Below are 27,379 nucleotides of genomic sequence, written 5' to 3'. Positions count from 1 at the left end.
AATTTCAGTTTGGCGCTCGGGGAAGAGTTTCTCCTCCTCAGCGCGCATCAGCGCGCATCAGCGCGCATCAGCGCGCATCAGCGCGCATGAGCAGGGAGAAACTATAGCCGCGCTGATAGCAGATGCAGGGGCGTTCTGCATCTGTTCAGCGCGGCTCAGCACGCCTGAGTGCTCTATGGCCCGGGCCTTAGTGTTAGGACCTGCAATATTATGGTCATGCCTTGAAGTGGCTTATAATGCTTTGGCCAAAGGGTTAAACTAAATAACCCTTTTTTCAAGATATATATATATGACAAAAATACACAGTAAAAAAAAAAAAAAAATTATATATATATATATATATATATATCTCACTGTGTATTTTTGTCATATTGGAAGTAGCTCTGGGCTCCCTTTGTGTTTTGTTTCTTGTAGTGCACAGACACGCATAAACATACATACCAGGTACTACGTGATGCACAGGCACGTATAAACATACATACCAGGTACTACGTGATGCACAGGCACGTATAAACATACATACCAGTGACTATGTGATGCACAGACACGTATAAACATACATACCAGTGACTATGTCATGCACAGGCACGTATAAACATACATACCAGTAACTATGTGATGCACAGGCACGTATAAACATACATACCAGTAACTATGTGATGCACAGACACGTATAAACATACATACCAGTGACAATGTCATGCACAGGCACATATAAACATACATACCAGTGACTATGTGATGCACAGACACATATAAACATACATACCAGTGACTATGTGATGCACAGACACATATAAACATACATACCAGTGACTATGTGATGCACAGGCACGTATAAACATACACACCAGTGACAATGTGATGCACAGGCACGTATAAACATACATACCAGTGACTACGTGATGCACAGGCACGTATAAACATACATACCAGATACTACGTGATGCACAGGCACATATAAACATACATACCAGTGACTACGTGATGCACAGGCACGTATAAACATACATACCAGGTACTACGTGATGCACAGGCACGTATAAACATACATACCAGTAACTACGTGATGCACAGGCACGTATAAACATACATACCAGGTACTACGTGATGCACAGGCACGTATAAACATACATACCAGGTACTACGTGATGCACAGGCACGTATAAACATACATACCAGGTACTACATGATGCACAGGCACGTATAAACATACATACCAGGTACTACATGATGCACAGGCACGTATAAACATACATACCAGTGACTATGTGATGCACAGGCACGTATAAACATACATACCAGGTACTACGTGATGCACAGGCACGTATAAACATACATACCAGTGACTACGTGATGCACAGGCACGTATAAACATACATACCAGGTACTACGTGATGCACAGGCACGTATAAACATACAAACCAGTGACTACGTGATGCACAGGCACGTATAAACATACATACCAGATACTACGTGATGCACAGGCACATATAAACATACATACCAGTGACTACGTGATGCACAGGCACATATAAACATACATACCAGTGACTACGTGATGCACAGGCACGTATAAACATACATACCAGGTACTACGTGATGCACAGGCACGTATAAACATACATACCAGTAACTACGTGATGCACAGGCACGTATAAACATACATACCAGGTACTACGTGATGCACAGGCACGTATAAACATACATACCAGGTACTACGTGATGCACAGGCACGTATAAACATACATACCAGGTACTACATGATGCACAGGCACGTATAAACATACATACCAGGTACTACGTGATGCACAGGCACGTATAAACATACATACCAGTGACTATGTGATGCACAGGCACGTATAAACATACATACCAGGTACTACGTGATGCACAGGCACGTATAAACATACATACCAGGTACTACGTGATGCACAGGCACGTATAAACATACATACCAGTGACTATGTGATGCACAGGCACGTATAAACATACATACCAGGTACTACGTGATGCACAGGCACGTATAAACATACATACCAGTGACTACGTGATGCACAGGCACGTATAAACACACATACCAGTGACTACGTGATGCACAGGCACGTATAAACACACATACCAGTGACTACGTGATGCACAGGCACGTATAAACATACATACCAGTGACTACGTGATGCACAGGCACGTATAAACATACATACCAGGTACTACGTGATGCACAGGCACGTATAAACTTACATACCAAGTACTATGTGATGCACAGACACGTATAAACATACATACCAGTGACTATGTGATGCACAGACACGTATAAACATACATACCAGGTACTACGTGATGCACAGGCACGTATAAACATACATACCAGGTATTACGTGATGCACAGGCACGTATAAATATACATACCAGGTACTACGTGATGCACAGGCACGTATAAACATACATACCAGGTACTACGTGATGCACAGGCACGTATAAACATACATACCAGGTACTACGTGATGCACAGGCACGTATAAACATACATACCAGTGACTACGTGATGCACAGGCACGTATAAACATACATACCAGTGACTATGTGATGCACAGGCACGTATAAACATACATACCAGGTACTACGTGATGCACAGGCACGTATAAACATACATACCAGGTACTACGTGATGCACAGGCACGTATAAACACACATACCAGTGACAACGTGATGCACAGGCACGTATAAACACACATACCAGTGACTACGTGATGCACAGGCACGTATAAACACACAAACCAGTGACTACGTGATGCACAGGCACGTATAAACACACATACCAGTGACTACGTGATGCACAGGCACGTATAAACACACATACCAGTGACTACGTGATGCACAGGCACGTATAAACATACATACCAGTGACTACGTGATGCACAGGCACGTATAAACATACATACCAGTGACTACGTGATGCACAGGCACGTATAAACATACATACCAGTGACTACGTGATGCACAGGCACGTATAAACATACATACCAGTGACGACGTGATGCACAGGCACGTATAAACACACATACCAGTGACGACGTGATGCACAGGCACGTATAAACATACATACCAGTGACTACGTGATGCACAGGCACGTATAAACATACACACCAGTGACTACGTGATGCACAGGCACGTATAAACATACATAGCAGTGACTATGTGATGCACAGGAATGTATAAACATACATACCAGTGACTACATGATGCACAGGAATGTATAAACATACATACCAGTAACTATGTGATGCACAGACACATATAAACATACATACCAGTAACTATGTGATGCACAGGCACGTATAAACATACATACCAGTAACTATGTGATGCACAGGCACATATAAACATACATACCAGGTACTACGTGATGCACAGGCACATATAAACATACATACCAGGTACTACGTGATGCACAGGCACATATAAACATACATGCCAGGTACTACGTGATGCACAGGCACGTATAAACATACATACCAGGTACTACGTGATGCACAGGCACATATAAACATACATACCAGTAACTATGTGATGCACAGGCACGTATAAACATACATACCAGTAACTATGTGATGCACAGGCACATACAGGCCTCAAAAACATGCAGTGTATCAGTTTGAGAGCAAGACATGGTGTACACATTAAAAAGAAAGTCTTCTGTGCAGCGTTGTGTAATTAGGGGACGTTGATAGGTATTGCTTGCAAGTACCTCCATCCCACACAAGTACATTACAAGGACCACAGTGGGACCGATCATTATGTGCAAAATGCTGAAGGGTCTGTATAAGTATATTTTAGTGTCCAGCTATTAGGGCCGTAATGGGTTAATTCCGCAGCACAAGATGATAATGTCTCCGCAGTAAGATCTGGCCAAGCTTAGCTCAGGTGTGTGGCCTCAGCATAAGCCAATATTAACCGTGTTTGTGTTACATTAATTATTAGCAAATAAGGTGCTGCACCGGGTGAGAAGAGGTGCCCGAGGTCAGTGCCAGGGGGCGGCAGAACGTGTATCACCCCCTGGGTGTCACCCTCACCACCAAGTCCTGTGCCCCTGGGAGTCACCCTAACCACCAAGTCCTGTGCCCCTGGGAGTCACCCTAACCCCCAAGTCCTGTGCCCCTGGGAGTCACCCTAACAACCACGTCCTGTCCCCCTGGGAGTCACCCTAACCACCGAGTCCTGTGCCCCTGGGAGTCACCCTCACCACCAAGTCCTGTGCCCCTGGGAGTCACCCTAACCACCATATCCTGTGCCCCTGGGAGTCATCCTAACCACCACGTCCTGTCCCCCTGGGAGTCACCCTAACCACCGAGTCCTGTGCCCCTGGGAGTCACCCTAACCACCAAGTCCTGTGCCCCTGGGAGTCACCCTAACCACCACGTCCTGTCCCCCTGGGAGTCACCCTAACCACCAAGTCCTGTGCCCCTGGGAGTCACCCTAACCACCATATCCTGTGCCCCTGGGAATCACAGTCACCACCAAGTCCTGTGCCCCTGGGAATCACAGTCACCACCAAGTTCTGTGCCCCTGGGAGTCACCCTAACCACCAAGTCCTGTGCCCCTGGGAGTCACCCTAACCACCAAGTCCTGTGCCCCTGGGAATCACCCTCACCACCAAGTCCTGTGCCCCCGGGAGTCACCCTAACCACCAAGTCCTGTGCCCCTGGGAGTCACCCTAACCACCAAGTCCTGTGCCCCTGTGAGTCACCCTAACCACCAAGTCCTGTGCCCCTGGGAGTCTCCCTAACCACCAAGTCCTGTGCCCCTGGGAGTCACCCTAACCACCAAGTCCTGTGCCCCTGGGAGTCTCCCTAACCACCAACTACTGTGCCTCTGGGAGTCACCCTTACTACCAAGTCCTGTGCCCCTGGGAGTCACCCTAACCACCAACTCCTGTGCCCCTGGGAGTCACCCTAACCACTGAGTCCTGTGCCCCTGGGAGTCACCCTAACCACCAACTCCTGTGCCCCTGGGAGTCACCCTAACCACCAACTCCTGTGCCCCTGGGAGTCACCCTAACCACCAAATCCTGTGCCACTGGGAATCACCCTAACCACCAAGAATTGTGCCCCTGGGAGTCACCCTAACCACCATATCCTGTGCCCCTGGGAGTCACCCTAACCACCATATCCTGTACCCCTGGGTGTCACCCTAACCACAGAGTCCTGTGCCCCTCGGAGTCACCCTAACCCCCAAGTCCTGTGCCCCTAGGAGTCACCCTAACCACCAAGTCCTGTGCCCCTGGGAGTCACCCTAACCACCGAGTCCTGTGCCCCTGGGAGTCACCCTAACCACCGAGTCCTGTGTCCCTGGGTGTCACCCTAACCACCATGTCCTGTGCCCCTGGGACTCACCCTAACCACTATATCCTGTGCCCCTGGGAGTCACCCTAACCACCAAGTCCAGTGCCCCTGGGAGTCACCCTAACCACCATATCCTGTGCCCCTGGGAGTCACCCTAAGTACGAAGTCCTGTGCCCCTGGGAGTCACCCTAACCACAGAGTCCTGTGCCCCTGGGAGTCACCCTAACCCCCAAGTCCTGTGCCCCTGGGAGTCACCCTAACCACCAAGAACTGTGCCCCTGGGAGTCACCCTAACCACCGAGTCCTGTGCCCCTGGGAGTCACCCTAACCACCAAGTCCTGTGCCCCTGGGAGTCACCCTAACCACCAAGTCCTGTGCCCCTGGGAGTCACCCTAACTACCATATCCTGTGCCCCTGGGAGTCACCCTAACCACTGACTCTTGTGCCCCTGGGAGTCACCCTAACCACCATATCCTGTGTTCCTGTGAGTCACCCTAACCACCATATCCTGTGCCCCTGGGAGTCACCCTAACCACCAAGTCCTGTGCCCCTGGGAGTCACCCTAACCACCAAGTCCTGTGCCCCTGGGAGTCACTCTAACCACCAAGTCCTGTGCCCCTGGGAGTCACCCTAACCACCATATCCTGTGCCCCTGGGAGTCACCCTAACCACCATATCCTGTGTTCCTGTGAGTCACCCTAACCACCATATCCTGTGACCCTGGGAGTCACCCTAACCACCAAGTCCTGTGCCCCTGGGAGTCACCCTAACCACCAAGTCCTGTGCCCCTGGGAGTCACCCTAACCACCAACTCCTGTGCCCCTGGGAGTCACCCTAACCACCAAATCCTGTGTTCCTGGGAGTCACCCTAACCACCGAGTCCTGTGCCCCTGGGAGTCACCCTAACCACCAAGTCCTGTGCCCCTGGGACTCACCCTCACCACCACGTCCTGTGCCCCTGGGACTGCCAGTATCAGTGAAACCCAGTTGCTGTTAACCAGTTCTTAAATAAAATTGTAGTGCAGTCACTCCGCCTCCCACCGGGGTCTGAATCCTGAACAAGTAGCAGTACTGACACCACAGTGTCCCGTTACCTCACACATCTATGAAAAGAAAACCATAAAAGGGTAAAATGGATATGACTAATACCTCAGTATTACCTGCTCGCTGTCTGTGATTACTCCTGTATTCCTCCCTCACTGCTCCCACTCCCGCTGCCTAGACTGCAGATCTCAAGAGGGTCCGTAGTACATAGGAGAAGCTGGACCTGTGGTTCCCCTCTGTGGGTGCAGGATGGGCAGCAGCTGGACCTGTGGTTCCCCTCTGTGGGTGCAGGATGGGCAGCAGCTGGACCTGTGGCTCCCCTCTGTGTGTGCAGGATGGGTGCTGGGCCTGTGGGTTCTCTCTGTAGGTGCAGGATGGGTGCTGGACCTGTGGTTCTCCTTTGTGGGTGCAGGATGGGTGCTGGACCTGTGGTTCCCCTCTGTGAGTGCAGGATGGGTGCTTGACCTGTGGTTCTCCTCTGTGGGTGCAGGATGGGTGCTGGACCTGTGGTTCCCCTCTGTGGGTGCTAGATCTGTGGTCCCCCTCTGTGGGTGCAGGATGGGTGCTGGACCTGTGGTTCTCGTCTGTGGGTGCAGGATGGGTGCTGGACCTGTGGTTCCCCTCTGTGAGTGCAGGATGGGTGCTTGACCTGTGGTTCTCCTCTGTGGGTGCAGGATGGGTGCTGGACCTGTGGTTCCCCTCTGTGGGTGCAGGATGGGCAGCAGCTGGACCTGTGGTTCCCCTCTGTGGGTGCAGGATGGGTGCTGGACCTGTGGTTCCCCTCTGTGGCTGCTAGATCTGTGGTCCCCCTCTGTGGGTGCTGGACCTGTGGTTCCCCTCTGTGGGTGCAGGATGGATGCTGGACCTGTGGTTCCCCTCTGTGGGTGCAGGATGGGTGCTGGACCTGTGGTTCCCCTCTGTGGGTGCAGGATGGGTGCTGGACCTGTGGTTCCCCTCTGTGGGTGCAGGATGGGTGCAGGATGGGTGCAGGACCTGTGGTTCCCCTCTGTGGGTGCAGGATGGGTGCTGGACCTGTGGTTCCCCTCTGTGGGTGCAGGATGGGTGCTGGACCTGTGGTTCCCCTCTGTGAGTGCAGGATGGGTGCTTGACCTGTGGTTCTCCTCTGTGGGTGCTGGACCTGTGGTTCCCCTCTGTGGGTGCAGGATGGGCAGCAGCTGGACCTGTGGTTCCCCTCTGTGGGTGCAGGATGGGTGCTGGACCTGTGGTTCCCCTCTGTGGGTGCTACATCTGTGGTCCCCCTCTGTGGGTGCAGGATGGGTGCTGGACCTGTGGTTCCCGTCTGTGGGTGCAGGATGGGTGCTGGACCTGTGGTTCCCCTCTGTGGGTGCAGGATGGGTGCTGGACCTGTGGTTCCCCTCTGTGGGTGCAGGATGGGTGCTGGACCTGTGGTTCCCCTCTGTGGGTGCAGGATGGGTGCAGGATCTGTGGTTCCCCTCTGTGGGTGCAGGATGGGTGCTGGACCTGTGGTTCCCCTCTGTGGGTGCAGGATGGGTGCTGGACCTGTGGTTCCCCTCTGTGGGTGCAGGATAGGTGCTGGGCCTGTGGTTCCCCTCTGTGGGTGCAGGGATGGGTGCTGGACCTGTGGTTCCCCTCTGTGGGTGCAGGATGGATGCTGGACCTGTGGTTCCCCTCTGTGGGTGCAGGATGGATGCTGGACCTGTGGTTCCCCTCTGTGGGTGCAGGGCCTGTGGTTCCCCTCTGTGGGGGCAGGGTGGGTGCTGGACCTGTGGTTCCCCTCTGTGGGTGCAGGGATGGGTGCTGGACCTGTGGTTCCCCTCTGTGGGTGCAGGATGGGTGCTGGACCTGTGGTTCCCCTCTGTGGGTGCAGGATGGGTGCTGGACCTGTGGTTCCCCTCTGTGGGTGCAGGGTGGGTGCTGGGGAGATGATCAGATGCTTGCTGAGCTGTAACCTCCTACTGGATAGGGCAGAGAGGCTTAACTCACACAGATAAGTGACTGTAATTTATAGGGGCCCCTAATTGGGACTGGTCCCCACACTATGCTAAGCGCACTGAGACATGGAAGTATCTGTATTACCAGTAATCTCCTCCTACCGGGTGAGGGCAATGTGCAGCTCTCACACCCTCCCTGTATCACTGCCTGCTACATCCGGGTCACAGCACTATGTCCTACTGCGCATGCTCACACGCAGGGCATCATGGGAGTTGTAGTTTTCTAGCCTTCAGTAGCAGTGACACATAGAAGCAGCACAGTAACATTTCCCAGACACTGTGCTAGGGAGAGAGAGTTACTTCTGCATGTAGCGGTGTATACACCGCCTGCTCCCTCACTGCTCACTTTTGGCCAATGATATGAAGGAGGTAACCTGGGGATAACATAACCCCTGAGGTTGTAATACAGCTAAAGGATTAAACTTATATCCATAATGTCCCCCCGCCCCCCCATTCCCTTTCTCTCTCACAGGGGGCTGGGGCAGTAACAGAGCAGGGTGTTTTAGTGCTGTGACCCGGATGTAGCAGGCAGTGAGACAGGGAGGGTGTGTGAGCTGCACATTGCCCTCACCCGGTAGGAGGAGATTACTGGTAATACAGATACTTCCATGTCTCAGTGCGCTTAGCATAGTGTGGGGACCAGTCCCAATTAGGGGCCCCTATAAATTACAGTCACTTATCTGTGTGAGTTAAGCCTCTCTGCCCTATCCAGTAGGAGGTTACAGCTCAGCAAGCATCTGATCATCTCCCCAGCACCCAGCCCTGCACCCACAGAGGGGAACCACAGGTCCTGCACCCACAGAGGGGAACCACAGGTCCAGCACCCAGCCCTGCACCCACAGGGGAACCACAGGTCCAGCACCCATCCTGCACCCACAGAGGGGAACCACAGGTCCAGCACCCATCCTGCACCCACAGAGGGGAACCACAGGTCCAGCACCCACAGAGGGGAACCACAGGTCCAGCACCCATCCTGCACCCACAGAGGGGAACCACAGGTCCTGCACCCACAGAGGGGAACCACAGGTCCAGCACCCATCCTGCACCCACAGAGGGGAACCACAGGTCCAGCACCCATCCTGCACCCACAGAGGGGAACCACAGGTCCAGCACCCATCCTTCACCCACAGAGGGGAACCACAGGTCCAGCACGCATCCTGCACCCACAGAGGGGAACCACAGATCCAGCACCCATCCTGCACCCACAGAGGGGAACCACAGGTCCTGCACCCATCCTGCACCCACAGAGGGGAACCACAGGTCCATCACCCATCCTGCACCCACAGAGGGGAACCACAGGTCCAGCACCCATCCTGCACCCACAGAGGGGAACCACAGGTCCAGCACCCATCCTGCACCCACAGAAGGGAACCACAGGTCCAGCTGCTGCCCATCCTGCAGCCACAGAGGGGAACCACAGGTCCAGCTTCTCCTATGTACTACGGACCCTCTTGAGATCTGCAGTCTAGGCAGCGGGAGTGGGAGCAGTGAGGGAGGAATACAGGAGTAATCACAGACAGCGAGCAGGTAATACTGAGGTATTAGTCATATCCATTTTACCCTTTTATGGTTTTCTTTTCATAGATGTGTGAGGTAACGGGACACTGTGGTGTCAGTACTGCTACTTGTTCAGGATTCAGACCCCGGTGGGAGGCGGAGTGACTGCACTACAATTTTATTTAAGAACTGGTTAACAGCAACTGGGTTTCACTGAGACTGGCAGTCCCAGGGGCACAGAACTTGGTGGTTAGGGTGACTCCCAGGGGCACAGGATATGGTGGTTAGGGTGACTCCCAGGGGTACAGGATATGGTGGTTAGGGTGACTCCCAGGGGCACAGGACTTGGTGGTTAGGGTGACTCCCAGGGGCACAGGATATGGTGGTTAGGGTGACTCCCAGGGGTACAGGATATGGTGGTTAGGGTGACTCCCAGGGGCACAGGACTTGGTGGTTAGGGTGAGTCCCAGGGGCACAGGACTTGGTGGTTAGGGTGACTTTCGGGGGCACAGGATATGGGGGTTAGGTTGACTTCCAGGGGCACAGGATATGGTGGTTAGGGTGACTCCCAGGGGCAATGGACATGGTGGTTAGGGTGACTCCCAGGGGCACAGGACGTGGTGGTGAGGGTGACTCCCAGGGGCACAGGACGTGGTGGTTAGGGTGACTCCCAGGGGCACAGGACTTGGTGGTTAGGGTGACTCCCAGGGGCACAGGACTTGGTGGTTAGGGTGACTCCCAGGGGCACAGGATATGGTGGTTAGGGTGACTCCCAGGGACACAGGACTTGGTGGTTAGGGTGACTCCCAGGGGCACAGGACTTGGTGGTTCGGGTGACTCCCAATGGCACAGGACATGGTGGTTAGTGTGACTCCCAGAGGCACAGGACTTGGTGGTTAGGGTGACTCCCGGGGGCACAGGACATGGTGGTTAGGGTGACTCCCAGGGGCACAGGACTTGGTGGTTAGGGTGACTCCCATGGGCACAGGAGTTGGTGGTTAGGGTGATTCCCAGGGGCACAGGATATGGTGGTTACGGTGACTCCCGGGGGCAGAGGACTTGGTGGTTAGGGTGACTCCCAGGGGCACAGGACGTGGTGGTGAGGGTGACTCCCAGGGGCACAGGACTTGGTGGTTAGGGTGACTCCGAGGGGCACAGGACGTGGTGGTTAGGGTGACTCCCAGGGGCACAGGACTTGGTGGTTAGGGTGACTCCCAGGGGCACAGGACGTGGTGGTTCGGGTGACTCCCAATGGCACAGGACATGGTGGTTAGTGTGACTCCCAGGGGCACAGGACTTGGTGGTTAGGGTGACTCCCAGGGGCACAGGACGTGGTGGTTAGGGTGACTCCCAGGGGCACAGGACTTTGTGGTTAGGGTGACTCCCAGGGGCACAGGACTTGGTGGTTAGGGTGACTCCCAGGGGCACAGGACGTGGTGGTTAGGGTGACTCCCAGGGGCACAGGACTTGGTGGTTCGGGTGACTCCCAATGGCACAGGACATGGTGGTTAGGGTGACTCCCAGGGGCACAGGACTTGGTGGTTAGGGTGACTCCCGGCGGCACAGGACATGGTGGTTAGGCTGACTCCCAGGGGCACAGGACTTGGTGGTTAGGGTGACTCCCATGGGCACAGGAGTTGGTGGTTAGGGTGATTCCCAGGGGCACAGGACATGGTGGTTAGGGTGACTCCCGGGGGCACAGGACATGGTGGTTAGGTTGACTCCCAGGGGCACAGGACTTGGTGGATAGGGTGACTCCCATGGGCACAGGAGTTGGTGGTTAGGGTGACTCCCAGGGGCACAGGACTTGGTGGTTAGGGTGACTCCCGGGGGCACAGGACATGGTGGTTAGGGTGACTCCCAGGGGCACAGGACTTGGTGGTTAGGGTGACTCCCATGGGCACAGGACTTGGTGGTTAGGGTGACTCCCAGGGGCACAGGAGTTGGTGGTTAGGGTGACTCCCAGGGGCACAGGACTTGGTGGTTAGGGTGAGTCCCAGGGGCACAGGACTTGGTGGTTAGGGTGACTCCCGGGGGCACAGGATATGGGGGTTAGGTTGACTCCCAGGGGCACAGGATATGGTGGTTAGGGTGACTCCCAGGGGCAATGGATATGGTGGTTAGGGTGACTCCCAGGGGCACAGGACTTGGTGGTTAGGGTGACTCCCAGGGGCACAGGAGTTGGTGGTTAGGGTGACTCCCAGGGGCACAGGATATGGTGGTTAGGGTGACTCCCAGGGACACAGGACTTGGTGGTTAGGGTGACTCCCAGGGACACAGGACTTGGTGGTTAGGGTGACTCCCAGGGGCACAGGACTTGGTGGTTCGGGTGACTCCCAATGGCACAGGACATGGTGGTTAGTGTGACTCCCAGGGGCACAGGACTTGGTGGTTAGGGTGACTCCCAGGGGCACAGGACTTGGTGGTTCGGGTGACTCCCAATGGCACAGGACATGGTGGTTAGTGTGACTCCCAGGGGCACAGGACATGGTGGTTAGGGTGACTCCCAGGGGCACAGGACTTGGTGGTTAGGGTGACTCCCGGGGGCACAGGACATGGTGGTTAGGGTGACTCCCAGGGGCACAGGACTTGGTGGTTAGGGTGACTCCCATGGGCACAGGAGTTGGTGGTTAGGGTGACTCCCAGGGGCACAGGAGTTGGTGGTTAGGGTGACTCCCAGGGGCACAGGACTTGGTGGTTAGGGTGAGTCCCAGGGGCACAGGACTTGGTGGTTAGGGTGACTCCCGGGGGCACAGGATATGGGGGTTAGGTTGACTCCCGGGGGCACAGGATATGGGGGTTAGGTTGACTCCCAGGGGCACAGGATATGGTGGTTAGGGTGACTCCCAGGGGCAATGGATATGGTGGTTAGGGTGACTCCCAGGGGCACAGGACTTGGTGGTTAGGGTGACTCCCAGGGGCACAGGACTTGGTGGTTAGGGTGACTCCCAGGGGCACAGGATATGGTGGTTAGGGTGACTCCCAGGGACACAGGACTTGGTGGTTAGGGTGACTCCCAGGGGCACAGGATATGGTGGTTAGGGTGACTCCCAGGGACACAGGACTTGGTGGTTAGGGTGACTCCCAGGGGCACAGGACTTGGTGGTTCGGGTGACTCCCAATGGCACAGGACATTGTGGTTCGTGTGACTCCCAGGGGCACAGGACTTGGTGGTTAGGGTGACTCCCAGGGGCACAGGACTTGGTGGTTCGGGTGACTCCCAATGGCACAGGACATGGTGGTTAGTGTGACTCCCAGGGGCACAGGACTTGGTGGTTAGGGTGACTCCCGGGGGCACAGGACATGGTGGTTAGGGTGACTCCCAGGGGCACAGGACTTGGTGGTTAGGGTGACTCCCGGGGGCACAGGACATGGTGGTTAGGGTGACTCCCAGGGGCACAGGACTTGGTGGATAGGGTGACTCCCATGGACACAGGAGTTGGTGGTTAGGGTGACTCCCAGGCTGCACAGGAGTTGGTGGTTAGGGTGACTCCCAGGGGCACAGGACTTGGTGGTTAGGGTGAGTCCCAGGGGCACAGGACTTGGTGGTTTGGGTGACTCCCGGGGGCACAGGATATGGGGGTTAGGTTGACTCCCAGGGGCACAGGATATGGTGGTTAGGGTGACTCCCAGGGGCAATGGATATGGTGGTTAGGGTGACTCCCAGGGGCACAGGACTTGGTGGTTAGGGTGACTCCCAGGGGCACAGGACTTGGTGGTTAGGGTGACTCCCAGGGGCACAGGACTTGGTGGTTAGGGTGACTCCCGGGGGCACAGGATATGGGGGTTAGGTTGACTCCCAGGGGCACAGGATATGGTGGTTAGGGTGACTCCCAGGGGCAATGGATATGGTGGTTAGGGTGACTCCCAGGGGCACAGGACTTGGTGGTTAGGGTGACTCCCAGGGGCACAGGAGTTGGTGGTTAGGGTGACTCCCAGGGGCACAGGATGTGGTGGTTAGGGTGACTCCCAGGGACACAGGACTTGGTGGTTAGGGTGACTCCCAGGGACACAGGACTTGGTGGTTAGGGTGACTCCCAGGGGCACAGGACTTGGTGGTTCGGGTGACTCCCAATGGCACAGGACATGGTGGTTAGTGTGACTCCCAGGGGCACAGGACTTGGTGGTTAGGGTGACTCCCAGGGGCACAGGACTTGGTGGTTCGGGTGACTCCCAATGGCACAGGACATGGTGGTTAGTGTGACTCCCAGGGGCACAGGACATGGTGGTTAGGGTGACTCCCAGGGGCACAGGACTTGGTGGTTAGGGTGACTCCCGGGGGCACAGGACATGGTGGTTAGGGTGACTCCCAGGGGCACAGGACTTGGTGGTTAGGGTGACTCCCATGGGCACAGGAGTTGGTGGTTAGGGTGACTCCCAGGGGCACAGGAGTTGGTGGTTAGGGTGACTCCCAGGGGCACAGGACTTGGTGGTTAGGGTGAGTCCCAGGGGCACAGGACTTGGTGGTTAGGGTGACTCCCGGGGGCACAGGATATGGGGGTTAGGTTGACTCCCGGGGGCACAGGATATGGGGGTTAGGTTGACTCCCAGGGGCACAGGATATGGTGGTTAGGGTGACTCCCAGGGGCAATGGATATGGTGGTTAGGGTGACTCCCAGGGGCACAGGACTTGGTGGTTAGGGTGACTCCCAGGGGCACAGGACTTGGTGGTTAGGGTGACTCCCAGGGGCACAGGATATGGTGGTTAGGGTGACTCCCAGGGACACAGGACTTGGTGGTTAGGGTGACTCCCAGGGGCACAGGATATGGTGGTTAGGGTGACTCCCAGGGACACAGGACTTGGTGGTTAGGGTGACTCCCAGGGGCACAGGACTTGGTGGTTCGGGTGACTCCCAATGGCACAGGACATTGTGGTTCGTGTGACTCCCAGGGGCACAGGACTTGGTGGTTAGGGTGACTCCCAGGGGCACAGGACTTGGTGGTTCGGGTGACTCCCAATGGCACAGGACATGGTGGTTAGTGTGACTCCCAGGGGCACAGGACTTGGTGGTTAGGGTGACTCCCGGGGGCACAGGACATGGTGGTTAGGGTGACTCCCAGGGGCACAGGACTTGGTGGTTAGGGTGACTCCCGGGGGCACAGGACATGGTGGTTAGGGTGACTCCCAGGGGCACAGGACTTGGTGGATAGGGTGACTCCCATGGACACAGGAGTTGGTGGTTAGGGTGACTCCCAGGCTGCACAGGAGTTGGTGGTTAGGGTGACTCCCAGGGGCACAGGACTTGGTGGTTAGGGTGAGTCCCAGGGGCACAGGACTTGGTGGTTTGGGTGACTCCCGGGGGCACAGGATATGGGGGTTAGGTTGACTCCCAGGGGCACAGGATATGGTGGTTAGGGTGACTCCCAGGGGCAATGGATATGGTGGTTAGGGTGACTCCCAGGGGCACAGGACTTGGTGGTTAGGGTGACTCCCAGGGGCACAGGACTTGGTGGTTAGGGTGACTCCCAGGGGCACAGGATATGGTGGTTAGGGTGACTCCCAGGGACACAGGACTTGGTGGTTAGGGTGACTCCCATGGGCACAGGAGTTGGTGGTTAGGGTGACTCCCAGGGGCACAGGACTTGGTGGTTAGGGTGAGTCCCAGGGGCACAGGACTTGGTGGTTAGGGTGACTCTCGGGGGCACAGGATATGGGGGTTAGGTTGACTTCCAGGGGCACAGGATATGGTGGTTAGGGTGACTCCCAGGGGCAATGGACATGGTGGTTAGGGTGACTCCCAGGGGCACAGGACGTGGTGGTGAGGGTGACTCCCAGGGGCACAGGACGTGGTGGTTAGGGTGACTCCCAGGGGCACAGGACTTGGTGGTTAGGGTGACTCCCAGGGGCACAGGACTTGGTGGTTAGGGTGACTCCCAGGGGCACAGGATATGGTGGTTAGGGTGACTCCCAGGGACACAGGACTTGGTGGTTAGGGTGACTCCCAGGGGCACAGGACTTGGTGGTTCGGGTGACTCCGAATGGCACAGGACATGGTGGTTAGTGTGACTCCCAGAGGCACAGGACTTGGTGGTTAGGGTGACTCCCGGGGGCACAGGACATGGTGGTTAGGGTGACTCCCAGGGGCACAGGACTTGGTGGTTAGGGTGACTCCCATGGGCACAGGAGTTGGTGGTTAGGGTGATTCCCAGGGGCACAGGATATGGTGGTTACGGTGACTCCCGGGGGCAGAGGACTTGGTGGTTAGGGTGACTCCCAGGGGCACAGGACGTGGTGGTGAGGGTGACTCCCAGGGGCACAGGACTTGGTGGTTAGGGTGACTCCGAGGGGCACAGGACGTGGTGGTTAGGGTGACTCCCAGGGGCACAGGACATGGTGGTTAGGGTGACTCCCAGGGGCACAGGACTTGGTGGTTAGGGTGACTCCCAGGGGCACAGGACGTGGTGGTTCGGGTGACTCCCAATGGCACAGGACATGGTGGTTAGTGTGACTCCCAGGGGCACAGGACTTGGTGGTTAGGGTGACTACCGGGGGCACAGGACATGGTGGTTAGGGTGACTCCCAGGGGCACAGGACTTGGTGGTTAGGGTGACTCCCATGGGCACAGGAGTTGGTGGTTAGGGTGACTCCCATGGGCACAGGAGTTGGTGGTTAGGGTGACTCCCAGGGGCACAGGACTTGGTGGTTAGGGTGAGTCCCAGGGGCACAGGACTTGGTGGTTAGGGTGACTTTCGGGGGCACAGGATATGGGGGTTAGGTTGACTTCCAGGGGCACAGGATATGGTGGTTAGGGTGACTCCCAGGGGCAATGGACATGGTGGTTAGGGTGACTCCCAGGGGCACAGGACGTGGTGGTGAGGGTGACTCCCAGGGGCACAGGACGTGGTGGTTAGGGTGACTCCCAGGGGCACAGGACTTGGTGGTTAGGGTGACTCCCAGGGGCACAGGACTTGGTGGTTAGGGTGACTCCCAGGGGCACAGGACTTGGTGGTTCGGGTGACTCCCAATGGCACAGGACATGGTGGTTAGTGTGACTCCCAGAGGCACAGGACTTGGTGGTTAGGGTGATTCCCAGGGGCACAGGATATGGTGGTTACGGTGACTCCCGGGGGCACAGGACGTGGTGGTTAGGGTGACTCCCAGGGGCACAGGACGTGGTGGTGAGGGTGACTCCCAGGGGCACAGGACTTGGTGGTTAGGGTGACTCCGAGGGGCACAGGACATGGTGGTTAGGGTGACTCCCAGGGGCACAGGACATGGTGGTTAGGGTGACTCCCAGGGGCCACAGGACTTGGTGGTTAGGGTGACTCCCAGGGGCACAGGACTTGGTGGTTAGGGTGACTCCCAGGGGCACAGGACGTGGTGGTTCGGGTGACTCCCAATGGCACAGGACATGGTGGTTAGTGTGACTCCCAGGGGCACAGGACTTGGTGGTTAGGGTGACTCCCGGGGGCACAGGACATGGTGGTTAGGGTGACTCCCAGGGGCACAGGACTTGGTGGTTAGGGTGACTCCCAGGGGCACAGGACGTGGTGGTTAGGGTGACACCCAGGGGCACAGGACGTGGTGGTGAGGGTGACACCCAGGGGCACAGGACGTGGTGGTGAGGGTGACTCCCAGGGGCACAGGACTTGGTGGTGAGGGTGACTCCCAATGGCACAGGACGTGGTGGTTAGTGTGACTCCCAGGGGCACAGGACTTGGTGGTTAGGGTGACTCCCAGGGCACAGGACGTGGTGGTTAGGGTGACTCCCAGGGGCACAGGACTTGGTGGTTAGGGTGACTCCCAGGGGCACAGGATTTGGTGGTCAGGGTGACTCCCAGGGGCACAGGACTTGGTGGTTAGGGTGACTCCCATGGGCACAGGAGTTGGTGGTTAGGGTGATTCCCAGGGGCACAGGACATGGTGGTTACGGTGACTCCCGGGGGCAGAGGACTTGGTGGTTTGGGTGAGTCCCAGGGGCACAGGACTTGGTGGTGAGGGTGACTCCCAGGGGCACAGGACGTGGTGGTGAGGGTGACTCCCAGGGGCACAGGACGTGGTGGTGAGGGTGACTCCCAGGGGCACAGGACTTGGTGGTTAGGGTGACTCCCAGGGGCACAGGACTTGGTGGTTAGGGTGACTCCCAGGGACACAGGACTTGGTGGTTAGGGTGACTCCCAGGGGCACAGGACTTGGTGGTTCGGGTGACTCCCAATGGCACAGGACATGGTGGTTAGTGTGACTCCCAGGGGCACAGGACTTGGTGGTTAGGGTGACTCCCAGGGGCACAGGACTTGGTGGTTAGGGTGACTCCCATGGGCACAGGAGTTGGTGGTTAGGGTGATTCCCAGGGGCACAGGATATGGTGGTTACGGTGACTCCCGGGGGCACAGGACTTGGTGGTTAGGGTGACACCCAGGGGCACAGGACGTGGTGGTGAGGGTGACTCCCAGGGGCACAGGACTTTGTGGTTCGGGTGACTCCCAATGGCACAGGACGTGGTGGTTAGTGTGACTCCCAGGGGCACAGGACTTGGTGGTTAGGGTGACTCCCAGGGCACAGGACGTGGTGGTTAGGGTGACTCCCAGGGGCACAGGACTTGGTGGTTAGGGTGACTCCCAGGGGCACAGGATTTGGTGGTCAGGGTGACTCCCAGGGGCACAGGACTTGGTGGTTAGGGTGACTCCCATGGGCACAGGAGTTGGTGGTTAGGGTGATTCCCAGGGGCACAGGACATGGTGGTTACGGTGACTCCCGGGGGCAGAGGACTTGGTGGTTTGGGTGAGTCCCAGGGGCACAGGACTTGCTGGTGAGGGTGACTCCCAGGGGCACAGGACGTGGTGGTTAGGGTGACTCCCAGGGGCACAGGACGTGGTGGTGAGGGTGACTCCCAGGGGCACAGGACTTGGTGGTTAGGGTGACTCCCAGGGGCACAGGACTTGGTGGTTAGGGTGACTCCCAGGGACACAGGACTTGGTGGTTAGGGTGACTCCCAGGGGCACAGGACTTGGTGGTTCGGGTGACTCCCAATGGCACAGGACATGGTGGTTAGTGTGACTCCCAGGGGCACAGGACTTGGTGGTTAGGGTGACTCCCAGGGGCACAGGACTTGGTGGTTAGGGTGACTCCCATGGGCACAGGAGTTGGTGGTTAGGGTGATTCCCAGGGGCACAGGATATGGTGGTTACGGTGACTCCCGGGGGCACAGGACTTGGTGGTTAGGGTGACTCCCAGGGGCACAGGACGTGGTGGTGAGGGTGACTCCCAGGGGCACAGGACTTGGTGGTTAGGGTGACTCCCAGGGGCACAGGACGTGGTGGTTAGGGTGACTCCCAGGGGCACAGGACTTGGTGGTTAGGGTGACTCCCGGGGGCACAGGACATGGTGGTTAGGGTGACTCCCAGGGGCACAGGACTTGGTGGTTAGGGTGACTCCCAGGGGCACAGGACTTGGTGGTTAGGGTGACTCCCAGGGGCACAGGACGTGGTGGTTAGGGTGACTCCCAGGGGCACAGGACTTGGTGGTTAGGGTGACTCCCAGGGGCACAGGACTTGGTGGTTAGGGTGACTCCCAGGGGCACAGGACTTGGTGGTTAGGGTGACTCCCAGGGGCACAGGACTTGGTGGTTAGGGTGACTCCCAGGGGCACAGGACGTGGTGGTTAGGGTGACACCCAGGGGCACAGGACGTGGTGGTGAGGGTGACTCCCAGGGGCACAGGACTTGGTGGTTCGGGTGACTCCCAATGGCACAGGACGTGGTGGTTAGTGTGACTCCCAGGGGCACAGGACTTGGGGGTTAGGTTGACTCCCAGGGCACAGGACGTGGTGGTTAGGGTGACTCCCAGGGGCACAGGACTTGGTGGTTAGGGTGACTCCCAGGGGCACAGGATTTGGTTGTCAGGGTGACTCCCAGGGGCATAGGACTTGGTGGTTAGGGTGACTCCCATGGGCACAGGAGTTGGTGGTTAGGGTGATTCCCAGGGGCACAGGACATGGTGGTTACGGTGACTCCCGGGGGCAGAGGACTTGGTGGTTAGGGTGAATCCCAGGGGCACAGGACTTGGTGGTGAGGGTGACTCCTAGGGGCACATGACGTGGTGGTTAGGGTGACTCCCAGGGGCACAGGACGTGGTGGTGAGGGTGACTCCCAGGGGCACAGGACTTGGTGGTTCGGGTGACTCTCAATGGCACAGGACATGGTGGTTAGTGTGACTCCCAGGGGCACAGGACATGGTGGTTAGGGTGACTCCCAGGGGCACAGGACTTGGTGGTTAGGGTGACTCCCATGGGCACAGGAGTTGGTGGTTAGGGTGATTCCCAGGGGCACAGGATATGGTGGTTACGGTGACTCCCGGGGGCACAGGACTTGGTGGTTAGGGTGACTCCCAGGGGCACAGGACGTGGTGGTGAGGGTGACTCCCAGGGGCACAGGACTTGGTGGTTAGGGTGACTCCCAGGGGCACAGGACGTGGTGGTTAGGGTGACTCCCAGGGGCACAGGACATGGTGGTTAGGGTGACTCCCAGGGGCACAGGACTTGGTGGTTAGGGTGACTCCCAGGGGCACAGGACGTGGTGGTTCGGGTGACTCCCAATGGCACAGGACATGGTGGTTAGTGTGACTCCCAGGGGCACAGGACTTGGTGGTTAGGGTGACTCCCGGGGGCACAGGACATGGTGGTTAGGGTGACTCCCAGGGGCACAGGACTTGGTGGTTAGGGTGACTCCCATGGGCACAGGACTTGTTGGTTAGGGTGACTCCCAGGGGCACAGGAGTTGGTGGTTAGGGTGACTCCCAGGGGCACAGGACTTGGTGGTTAGGGTGACTCCCAGGGGCACAGGACTTGGTGGTTAGGGTGAGTCCCAGGGGCACAGGACTTGGTGGTTAGGGTGACTCTCGGGGGCACAGGATATGGGGGTTAGGTTGACTCCCAGGGGCACAGGATATGGTGGTTAGGGTGACTCCCAGGGGCAATGGATATGGTGGTTAGGGTGACTCCCAGGGGCACAGGACTTGGTGGTTAGGGTGACTCCCAGGGGCACAGGACTTGGTGGTTCGGGTGACTCCCAATGGCACAGGACATGGTGGTTAGTGTGACTCCCAGGGGCACAGGACGTGTTGGTGAGGGTGACTCCCAGGGGCACAGGACGTGGTGGTTAGGGTGACTCCCAGGGGCACAGGACTTGGTGGTTAGGGTGACTCCCAGGGGCACAGGACTTGGTGGTTAGGGTGACTCCCAGGGGCACAGGACGTGGTGGTTAGGGTGACTCCCAGGGGCACAGGACTTGGTGGTTCGGGTGACTCCCAATGGCACAGGACATGGTGGTTAGTGTGACTCCCAGGGGCACAGGACTTGGTGGTTAGGGTGACTCCCGGGGGCACAGGACATGGTGGTTAGGCTGACTCCCAGGGGCACAGGACTTGGTGGTTAGGGTGACTCCCATGGGCACAGGAGTTGGTGGTAAGGGTTATTCCCAGGGGCACAGGATATGGTGGTTACGGTGACTCCCGGGGGCACAGGACTTGGTGGTTAGGGTGACTCCCAGGGGCACAGGACGTGGTGGTGAGGGTGACTCCCAGGGGCACAGGACTTGGTGGTTAGGGTGACTCCCAGGGGCACAGGACATGGTGGTTAGGGTGACTCCCAGGGGCACAGGACATGGTGGTTTGGGTGACTCCCAGGGGCACAGGACTTGGTGGTTAGGGTGACTCCCAGGGGCACAGGACGTGGTGGTTCGGGTGACTCCCAATGGCACAGGACATGGTGGTTAGTGTGACTCCCAGGGGCACAGGACTTGGTGGTTATGGTGACTCCCGGGGGCACAGGACGTGGTGGTTAGGGTGACTCCCAGGGGCACAGGACTTGGTGGTTAGTGTGACTCCCATGGGCACAGGAGTTGGTGGTTAGGGTGACTCCCAGGGGCACAGGAGTTGGTGGTTAGGGTGACTCCCAGGGGCACAGGACTTGGTGGTTAGGGTGAGTCCCAGGGGCACAGGACTTGGTGGTTAGGGTGACTCCCAGGGGCACAGGACTTGGTGGTTAGGGTGACTCCCAGGGGCACAGGACGTGGTGGTTAGGGTGACTCCCAGGGGCACAGGACTTGGTGGTTCGGGTGACTCCCAATGGCACAGGACATGGTGGTTAGTGTGACTCCCAGGGGCACAGGACTTGGTGGTTAGGGTGACTCCCGGGGGCACAGGACATGGTGGTTAGGCTGACTCCCAGGGGCACAGGACTTGGTGGTTAGGGTGACTCCCATGGGCACAGGAGTTGGTGGTTAGGGTGATTCCCAGGGGCACAGGATATGGTGGTTACGGTGACTCCCGGGGGCACAGGACTTGGTGGTTAGGGTGACTCCCAGGGGCACAGGACGTGGTGGTGAGGGTGACTCCCAGGGGCACAGGACTTGGTGGTTAGGGTGACTCCCAGGGGCACAGGACATGGTGGTTAGGGTGACTCCCAGGGGCACAGGACATGGTGGTTAGGGTGACTCCCAGGGGCACAGGACTTGGTGGTTAGGGTGACTCCCAGGGGCACAGGACGTGGTGGTTCGGGTGACTCCCAATGGCACAGGACATGGTGGTTAGTGTGACTCCCAGGGGCACAGGACTTGGTGGTTATGGTGACTCCCGGGGGCACAGGACGTGGTGGTTAGGGTGACTCCCAGGGGCACAGGACTTGGTGGTTAGTGTGACTCCCATGGGCACAGGAGTTGGTGGTTAGGGTGACTCCCAGGGGCACAGGAGTTGGTGGTTAGGGTGACTCCCAGGGGCACAGGACTTGGTGGTTAGGGTGAGTCCCAGGGGCACAGGACTTGGTGGTTAGGGTGAGTCCCAGGGGCACAGGACTTGGTGGTTAGGGTGACTTCCGGGGGCACAGGATATGGAGGTTAGGTTGACTCTCTGGGGCACAGGATATGGTGGTTAGGGTGACTCCCAGGGGCAATGATTATGGTGGTTAGGGTGACTCCCAGGGGCACAGGACTTGGTGGTTCGGGTGACTCCCAATGGCACAGGACATGGTGGTTAGTGTGACTCCCAGGGGCACAGGACTTGGTGGTTAGGGTGACTCCCAGGGGCACAGGATATGGTGGTTCGGGTGACTCCCAATGGCACAGGACATGGTGGTTAGTGTGACTCCCAGGGGCACAGGACTTGGTGGTTAGGGTGACTCCCAGGGGCACAGGACTTGGTGGTTCGGGTGACTCCCAATGGCACAGGACATGGTGGTTAGTGTGACTCCCAGGGGCACAGGACTTGGTGGTTAGGGTGACTCCCGGGGGCACAGGACATGGTGGTTAGGGTGACTCCCAGGGGCACAGGACTTGGTGGTTAGGGTGACTCCCATGGGCACAGGACTTGGTGGTTAGGGTGACTCCCAGGGGCACAGGACGTGGTGGTTAGGGTGACTCCCAATGGCACAGGACATGGTGGTTAGTGTGACTCCCAGGGGCACAGGACTTGGTGGTTAGGGTGACTCCCGGGGGCACAGGACATGGTGGTTAGGGTGACTCCCAGGGGCACAGGACTTGGTGGTTAGGGTGACTCCCATGGGCACAGGAGTTGGTGGTTAGGGTGACTCCCAGGGGCACAGGAGTTGGTGGTTAGGGTGACTCCCAGGGGCACAGGACTTGGTGGTTAGGGTGAGTCCCAGGGGCAAAGGACTTGGTGGTTAGGGTGACTCCCAGGGGCACAGGATATGGTGATGAGGGTGACACACAGGGGCACAGGACTTGGTGGGTTGGGTGACTTCCAGGGGCACAGGACTTGGTGGTTAGGGTGACTCCCAGGGGCACAGGACTTGGTGGTTAGGGTGACTCCCAGGGGCACAGGATATGGTGGTTAGGGTGACTCCCAGGGGCACAGGACGTGGTGGTGAGGGTGACACACAGGGGCACAGGACTTGGTGGGTTGGGTGACTCCCAGGGGCACAGGACTTGGTGGTTAGGGTGACTCCCAGGGGCACAGGACTTGGTGGTTAGGGTGACTCCCAGGGGCACAGGAATTGGTGGTTAGGGAGACTCCCAGGGGCACAGGACTTGGTGGTTAGGGTGACTCCCGGGGGCACAGGACATGGTGGTTAGGGTGACTCCCGGGGGCACAGGACTTGGTGGTTAGGGTGACTCCCAGGGGCACAGGAGTTGGTGGTTAGGGTGACTCCCAGGGGCACAGGACTCGGTGGTTAGGGTGACTTCCAGGGGCACAGGACTTGGTGGTTAGGGTGACTCCCAGGGGCACAGGACTTGGTGCTTAGGGTGACTTCCAGGGGCACAGGAGTTGGTGGTTACGGTGACTCCCAGGGGCACAGGAGTTGGTGGTTAGGGTGACTCCCAGGGAACAGGACTTGGTGGTTAGGGTGACTCCCAGGGGCACAGGACATGGTGGTTAGGGTGACTCCCAGGGGCACAGGATATGGTGGTTAGGGTGACTCCCAGGGGCACAGGACTCGGTGGTTAGGGTGACTCCCAGGGGCACAGGATATAGGGGTTAGGTTGACTCCCAGGGGCACAGGATATGGTGGTTAGGGTGACTCCCAGGGGCACAGGATATGGTGGTTAGGGTGACTCCCAGGGGCACAGGACTTGGTGGTTAGGGTGACTCCCAGGGGCACAGGACTTGGTGGTTAGGGTGACTCCCAGGGGCACAGGACTTGGTGGTTAGGATGACTCCCAGGGGCACAGGACGTGGTTGTTAGGGTGACACCCAGGGGCACAGGACGTGGTGGTGAGGGTGACTCCCAGGGGCACAGGACGTGGTGGTTAGGGTGACTCCCAGGGGCACAGGACGTGGTGGTTAGGGTGACTCCCAGGGGCACAGGACTTGGTGGTTAGGGAGACTCCCAGGGGCACAGGACGTGGTGGTTCGGGTGACTCCCAGTGGCACAGGACATGGTGGTTAGGGTGACTCCCAGGGGCACAGGACTTGGTGGTTAGGGTGACTCCCGGGGGCACAGGACATGGTGGTTAGGGTGACTCCCAGGGGCGCAGGACTTGGGGGTTAGGGTGACTCCCATGGGCACAGGAGTTGGTGGTTAGGGTGACTCCCAGGGGCACAGGAGTTGGTGGTTAGGGTGACTCACAGGGGCACAGGACTTGGTGGTTAGGGAGAGTCCCAGGGGCACAGGACATGGTGGTTAGGGTGACTCCCAGGGGCACAGGACATGGTGGTTAGGGTGACTCCCAGGGGCACAGGACTTGGTGGTTAGGGTGACTCACAGGAGCACAGGATATGGTGGTTAGGGTGACTCCCAGGGGCACAGGACTTGGTGGTTAGGGTGACTCCCAGGGGCACAGGACTTGGTGGTTAGGGTGACTCCCAGGGGCACAGGACTTGGTGGTTAGGGTGACTCCCAGGGGAACAGGACTTGGTGGTTAGGGTGACTCCCGGGGGCACAGGACATGGTGGTTAGGGTGACTCCCGGGGGCACAGGTCTTGGTGGTTAGGGTGACTCCCATGGGCACAGGAGTTGGTGGTTAGGGTGACTCCCAGGGGCACAGGAGTTGGTGATTAGGGTGACTCCCAGGGGCACAGGACTTGGTGGTTAGGGTGACCCCAGGGGCACAGGACTTGGTGGTTAGGGTGACACCCAGGGGCACAGGACTTGGTGGTTACGGTGACTCCCAGGGGCGCAGGATATGGTGGTTAGGGTGACTCCCAGGGGCGCAGGACATGGTGGTGAGGGTGACACCCAGGGGCACAGGACGTGGTGGTGAGGGTGACTCCTAGGGGCACAGGACGTGGTGGTAAGGGTGACTCCCAGGGGCACAGGACTTGGTGGTTAGGATGACACCCAGGGGCACAGGACGTGGTGGTTAGGGTGAGTCACAGGGGCACAGGACTTGGTGGTGAGGGTGATTCCCAGGAGCACAGGATATGGTGGTTAGGGTGACTCCCAGGGGCACAGGACTTGGTGGTGAGGGTGATTCCCAGGAGCACAGGATATGGTGGTTAGGGTGACTCCCAGGGGCACAGGACTTGGTGGTTAGGGTGACTCCCAGGGGCACAGGACTTGGTGGTTAGGGTGACCCCCAGGGGCACAGGACTTGGTGGATAGGGTGACTCCCAGGGGCACAGGACTTGGTGGTTAGGGTGACTCCCGGGGGCACAGGACATGGTGGTTAGGGTGACTCCCGGGGGCACAGGACTTGGTGGTTAGGGTGACTCCCAGGGGCACAGGACGTGGTGGTTAGGGTGACTTCCAGGGGCACAGGACTTGGTGGTTAGGGTGACCCCAGGGGCACAGGACTTGGTGGTTAGGGTGACACCCAGGGGCACAGGACTTGGTGGTTACGGTGACTCCCAGGGGCGCAGGATATAGTGGTTAGGGTGACTCCCAGGGGCGCAGGACATGGTGGTGAGGGTGACACCCAGGGGCACAGGACGTGGTGGTGAGGGTGACTCCTAGGGGCACAGGACGTGGTGGTAAGGGTGACTCCCAGGGGCACAGGACTTGGTGGTTAGGATGACACCCAGGGGCACAGGACGTGGTGGTTAGGGTGAGTCCCAGGGGCACAGGACTTGGTGGTGAGGGTGATTGCCAGGGGCACAGGATATGGTGGTTAGGGTGACTCCTAGGGGCACAGGAGATGGTGGTTAGGGTGACACCCAGGGGCACAGGACTCGGTGGTTAGGGTGATTCCCAGGGGCACAGGACTTGGTGGTTAGGGTGACTCCCAGGGGCACAGGACTTGGTGGTTAGGGTGACTCCCAGGGGCACAGGACTCGGTGGTTAGGGTGATTCCCAGGGGCACAGGACTTGGTGGTTAGGGTGACTCCTAGGGGCACAGGACTCGGTGGTTAGGGTGACTCCCAGGGGCACAGGACTTGGTGGTTAGGGTGACTCCCAGGGGCACAGGACTTGGTGGTGACTGTGATTCCCAGGGGCACAGGACTTGGTGGTTAGGGTGACTCCCAGGGACACAGGACTTGGTGGTTAGGATGACTCCCAGGGGCACAGGATATGGTGGTTAGGGTGACTCCCAGGGGCACAGGACTTGGTGGTGAGGGTGACTCCCAGGGGCACAGGACTCGGTGGTTAGGGTGACTCCCAGGGGGACAGGACGTGGTTGTTAGGGTGACTCCCAGGGGCACAGGACTTGGTGGTTAGGGTGACTCCCAGGGGCACAGGACTTGGTGGTTAGGGTGACTCCCAGGGGCACAGGACTTGGTGGTGAGGGTGACACCCAGGGGGTGATACACGTTCTGCCGCCCCCTGGCACTGACCTCGGGCACCTCTTCTCACCCGGTGCAGCACCTTATTTGCTAATAATTAATGTAACACAAACACGGTTAATATTGGCTTATGCTGAGGCCACACACCTGAGCTAAGCTTGGCCAGATCTTACTGCGGAGACATTATCATCTTGTGCTGCGGAATTAACCCATTACGGCCCTAATAGCTGGACACTAAAATATACTTATACAGACCCTTCAGCATTTTGCACATAATGATCGGTCCCACTGTGGTCCTTGTAATGTACTTGTGTGGGATGGAGGTACTTGCAAGCAATACCTATCAACGTCCCCTAATTACACAACGCTGCACAGAAGACTTTCTTTTTAATGTGTACACCATGTCTTGCT

The 27,379-nt window shown here is 57.8% G+C and overlaps 2 protein-coding genes across 6 annotated transcripts in view; one reads left to right on the top strand and one right to left on the bottom strand.

Annotated features, from left to right (window-relative positions):
- LOC142467639 (uncharacterized) overlaps window positions 1-6,638 on the bottom strand; it is a 98,834-nt gene extending 92,196 nt beyond the window's left edge. The window contains exon 1 of the mRNA XM_075573602.1: window positions 6,503-6,638. The gene's annotated coding sequence lies outside the window, so the exon portion shown is untranslated. The remainder of the gene's footprint in view (window positions 1-6,502) is intronic.
- Window positions 6,639-8,609: 1,971 nt separating this feature from the next.
- The window catches only part of LOC142467997 (uncharacterized), a 78,583-nt gene continuing 59,813 nt past the window's right edge, over window positions 8,610-27,379 (top strand). The window contains exons 1-2 of one of the 5 annotated variants that reach the window (XM_075574415.1): window positions 8,610-9,146; window positions 9,425-9,886. The gene's annotated coding sequence lies outside the window, so the exon portion shown is untranslated. Of the gene's footprint in view, window positions 9,898-27,379 lie in introns of all 5 variants that reach the window. The other 4 variants (XM_075574245.1, XM_075574330.1, XM_075574074.1 and 1 more) reach the window with 4 other exon arrangements.

Source organism: Ascaphus truei, chromosome 1, assembly GCF_040206685.1.
Source record: "Ascaphus truei isolate aAscTru1 chromosome 1, aAscTru1.hap1, whole genome shotgun sequence".
NCBI classification, from domain to species: domain Eukaryota; kingdom Metazoa; phylum Chordata; class Amphibia; order Anura; family Ascaphidae; genus Ascaphus; species Ascaphus truei.
Note: the sequence above shows the minus strand (reverse complement) of the source record. Positions and strands in the feature narration are given on the sequence as shown.